The sequence below is a fragment of the Carcharodon carcharias genome, chromosome 6 (assembly GCF_017639515.1).
Source record: "Carcharodon carcharias isolate sCarCar2 chromosome 6, sCarCar2.pri, whole genome shotgun sequence".
Taxonomy (NCBI): Eukaryota; Metazoa; Chordata; class Chondrichthyes; order Lamniformes; family Lamnidae; genus Carcharodon; species Carcharodon carcharias.
The window spans coordinates 50,121,926-50,127,170 of NC_054472.1; positions in this window are offsets into that span (position 1 = coordinate 50,121,926).

Sequence of the window (5,245 nt, forward strand, 5' to 3'; positions counted from 1 at the left end):
AGATTTAGCCCATTTGAATTGATCTATGATCATGAAATAAAAGGTCCACTAAAAGTGATTAAGGAAAGGTTTCTAAAGCAGAAAGATGAATCCTCAATGTTGGATTACGTGTTCATGTTTCTAGAAGGACTCACAGGAGCATATAAAGTAGCACGTGAGCATTTGAAAATTTCCCAAGCAAAAATGAAAGAATGGGCATACAAACATGCTACAACTAGAACATTCCTTCGCAGGAAGTGAAGTATTGTTATTGTTGCCTTTGCAGGGTGAATCCCTGAAAGCGAAATTCGGTGGCCCTACAAGGTAGTTAGGAGAGTTAGTAAAGTGACTTATCTGATGTTTACTCCTGAGGGCAGGAAGAAGAAATGGTAATGTCGCATAAACATGCTGAAGAAACACCATCGTAGGGAAGATGGTGTGAAAGAGCAAGTATACCTGGCGGTAGGATTAATGGAGGATGACAGACAGTAAGAATAATTCAACTAGCCAATGCGAAAATACTGGGAATGTAAGACACTGTGTTTTCATGTTTAGAGGAAGGACCATGGGAAAATCCAATAAGGTTATTTAGGAAGCATAAGGGAATTTGTAGGGATACACCTGGATGTACTACAGTAGATAGATATGATGTGAACGTTGGAGACTCAAAGCTGATAAAACAACATCCTTATTGACTGAGCCCAGAGAAACAAGCTCAGGTAGAAACAGAGATCCAATATATGCCGGAAAATCAATTAATTGAGCCCAGCTGAAGCAGCTTGAGGTCACTTATAGTGCTGGTTCCTAAACTGGATGGATCAACTAGATTTTGTATGGACTACCAGCAAGTGAATGCAGTAACGAGGACAGATTCATACCCAATTCCTCGATTAGAAGATTGCAATGATACAGTTGGCAGTGCCTCATTTCTTTCTAAAAATTGATCTATTGAAGGGGTACTGGCAAGTGCCATTATCAAAGGCTAAAGAAATATCCGCCTTTGTCACACCAAGTGGATTGTATCAATGTCAAGTCATGCCATTTGGGTTTAAAAGCACCCCAGCTATTTTCCAGACACTTATGAATCAAGTTGTAGCCAAAGTACATAACTGTGTGGTTTATCTAGACCATGTCATATTATATACTAACACATGAGAAGAATATGTAAAGCAATTAAAGGACCTGTTTAAGCAATTGCAGTTGGCTGGCTTAATCGTAAATCTGGCCAAAAGCGAATTTGCAAAAGCAAGGGTAACTTACGTAGGTCACATTGTCGGACAAAGGCAAATGTTGCCAAGAACAGCAAAATTGAATGCTCTAATAGAACTTCCCATTCCTAAAATTAAACAAGGCATCATGAGATTTTTGGGAATGTGCGGGTCTTATAGGAAGTTTGTGCCTAACTTCAGCACAATAGCAGTACCTCTTGCCAATTTGTTAAGTAAACAGAGAAAAGTGGTATGGTCAGCAGAATGCCAAGCAGCCTTTGAAAAGCTGAAGGCAATCTTGATAAATGAACCAGTGTTGGCCACCCCGGGCTTCCCAAACCTTTTTATATGGCAATTGATGCTAGTGACTTGGGGGTAGGTAATGATAAATTAGGCATTGAGAAGCTGGTGGAGTACTTTTCTGAGAAACTAAATCAATCTCAGAGGAAGTACTCTGCAGTGGAAAAAGAAACTCTAGAATTGTTGTTGTCTCTTCAATACTTTGAAGTTCATGTCCGACACAATAACAAAGAAACACTAATCTACACCTATCATAATCCGCTGGTATAAAAACAAAAAACTGCAGATGCTGGAAATCCAAAACAAAAACAGAATTACCTGTAAAAACTCAGCAGATCTGGTAGCATCGGCGGAGAAGAAAAGAGTTGACATTTCAAGTCCTCATGACCCTTCAACAGAACTAAGAAAAAATAAAAATAGGTGAAATATCACCCCTCTCCTATTTTTACTTAGTTCTGTTGAAGGGTCATGAGAACTCGAAACGTCAACACTTTTCTTCTCCGCCGATGCTGCCAGACCTGCTGAGTTTTTCCAGGCAATTCTGTTTTTGTTTTTTCATAATCCACTGGTGTTCATTGAAAAGTTTAAAGGTTGAAATGCGAGACTGTTTAGATGGAGTTTATCGTTTCAACCATTCAGTGTAAAACTTGTTCACATTGCCGGCAAAGATAATGTGATCACGGATGCATTGTCCCAGGTGTAAAATACTAAAATAAGTCAAAGGGGTAAGAAATGTTGAAGATTGTAAAAGATTGTATAAGGGGTGGAAGGATAAATGGGAGTAAGTCTCATGTTTGGTTGTCCATGTGTCACATACCTCGTGACGAAACACATTTTTGAGATGGCGTTTCATCTCTTTTAAGGATGGAGGCACGTAAAGAACATATCTTTTTATTTCTGTTGACTGTGGATTAAAATTACAATGGCTGCAGTTTGAAGGACATGCCTACTGAAACAATGTGAGGGACATATATACAATGCTGTTCTCCTGGAACAAAGTGTGCATGAAAGACAGGATGGTGCTGAATGGGGAACTGGTAAGAACATTTTAATTGGCTCCTGATCAAGTGACCAGAGTTTGTGTGAAAGCACTGCAGCAGAATAGCTCCTAGCCTGAAAGGAAAATGACCTTAAACCTCTCTCTCGTTGTATGTATGATTCCAGTAATTCTACTATAATAGCTAGCTGGCTTTTTCTCATCTCTATAACCTGCTCTCTATCTGAAAACCCCTGTCAAGAGGCAAAGGAGAAAAATCACTGTTAGAGGCGCTGAAAGACAAGTGCTCAACCAGTTAACTAAAGACTGAAAGTGCTGGAAGACCACCTTGTGTCATTAACAAAGAACTGGAGGAATTGGGAAGACTGAACAAAATCAATCCATTGAATCCTGTACTTCAGAATTGGTGCTATTGAACAGTTTTATCCAACCCTTAAAATCCAGGTTTTTTTGTGTCTTGTATGTGTGCGTATAGGGATTTAAGGGTAAGGTTTAGGTTATAGAGTTAGAAATTAGCAGTTCATATTTCTTTCTTTTGCCACTGGTTGAAGACAATTTGTTCATTAAACAGTTAGTTACCTATTAAGTTTACAAACCTAGTGCTCATTTTCTATTAACCTAAATTAAACTGTTAAGTGAGTTGATCAAACATTTTCACATTTGTCGCGGCTCGGGGAACAGTGGGGCTTGATATTGCAGTGCACTATCCACAGTGAATTGTGATAAATTAAATAAGGAGTTAGCAAAGTGAGTGTTGGTCCTGGGAAATTGATCATGGAAAATAGGGAGCTGGCAGACGGATTAAACAGCTATTTTGCTTCAGTCTTCACCATAGAGGACACAAGTAACATCCCAGAAATAGCTTTAAATGAGGAAATAGAAGGGAGGGAGGAACTCAGGAAAATTGCAATCACCAGCGAAATGGTATTGAGCAAATTGTTGGGGCTGCAGCTCACAAATCCAAGTCCAGATGGACTTCAACCTAAGTTATTGAAAGAAATGGCTAGTGAGATAGTTGATGCATTAATTTTAATTTTCCAAAATTCCCTAGATTCCATTAGGTTGGAAAATAGCAAATATAACTCCTTTATTCAAAAAAGGGAGACAGAAAGCAGGAAACTATAGGCCAGTTAACCTAACATCTGTCATAGGGAAAATGTTGGAAGCTATTTTTAAAAATGTTATGGCAGGGCACTTAGAAAAATTCAAAGTAATCAGGCAGAGTCAACATGGTTTTGTAAAAGGGAAATCATGATTAACCAATTTATTGGAGTTCTTTGAAGGAGTCACATGTGCTGTGGATAAAGGGGAACTGGTGGATGTACTATACTTAAGACTTCCAGAACGCATTTGATAAAATTCCACAAAGGTTATTGCAGAAAATAAAAGCTCATGGAAGTAACATATTAGCATGGATAGAAGATTGGCTAACTAACAGGAAGCAGAGAGTTGAAATAAATGGGTCTTTTTCTGGTTCACAGGGTGTGACGAGTGGTGTGCCACAGCGATCGGTGCTAGGGCTTCAACTTTTCTCAATTTATATACATGACTTGGATGAAGGGACCGAAGGAATGGTTGCTAAATTTGCTTACGACACAAAGGTAGGTAGGAAAGTAAATTATGAAGGGAATGTAAGGAGGCTACAAAATTACAGAGCTAGGTTAAGTGAGTGGGCAAAGGTCTGGCAAATGGAATATTATGTGGGCAAATGCGAAATCGCTCATTTTGGTAGGAAGAATAAAAAGGAAGCTTAATATCTAGATGGTCAGAGCCTACAGAGTTCTAAGGTTCAGAGGGATCTGCGTGTCCTAGTGCATGAATCACAGAAGGTTAGTATGCAGGTACAGCAGGTAATTAGGAAAGCTAATAGAATGTTATCATTTATTGTGAGGGGATTGATTACAAAAGTAGGGAGGTAATGTTCAGTTGTACAAGGCATTGGTGAGATCACACCTGGAGTTGTGTACAGTACTGGTCTCCTTATTTAAAGAAAGATATAAATGTGTTAGAAGCAGTTCAGGGAATGTTTACTAGACTAATACCAGGAATGAGCAGGTTGTCTTATGAGCAAAGGCTGCACAGGTTAGACTTGTATCCATTGGAATTTAGAAGAGTGAGAAGCAACTTAATTGAAACGTTTAAGATCCTGAGGGGTCTTGAAGGGTGGATGGTGAGAGGATGTTTCCTCTTGTAGGAGAATCTAGAACTAGGGGTCACTATTTTAAAATAAAGTGTCGCTCATTTAAGACAGGAGAAATTTTTTCTCTCAGAGGGTAGAGTGTTTTTGGAACTCTTCTTTGAAAGACGGTGGAAGTAGAGTCTTTGAATACTTTTAAGGTAGAGCTAGATAGATTTTTGATTAACAATGGTTTGAAAGATTATCAGGGGTAGGCACGAATGTGGGGTTGAGGTTACATTCAGATCAGCCATGAACTTATTGAATGGCGAAGCAGACTCAAGGGGCCAAGTGGCCTACTCCTATTCCTAATTCACATGATCATATGAAGTGGAGTTAGTGCTGCAAGCAGTTACAAGGACGACCCTGTGGGATGCAGTCTTAAGAAAACAATTGGTTGGTACTGACCAACACAGCTGTACAGTGCATATTGGCAGCAGATGCCTTTGTTGCCTCTAACTATATTCCAAGATCCAGTAAAGACAGTTCCTCTGCAGTTGACCAATAGATCCAAAAATAGCTATAAATGTGGTAGGTAGGATCTGGGCAGGTGTAGTCAATGTAGTTATGCTGCTGAATCACCAC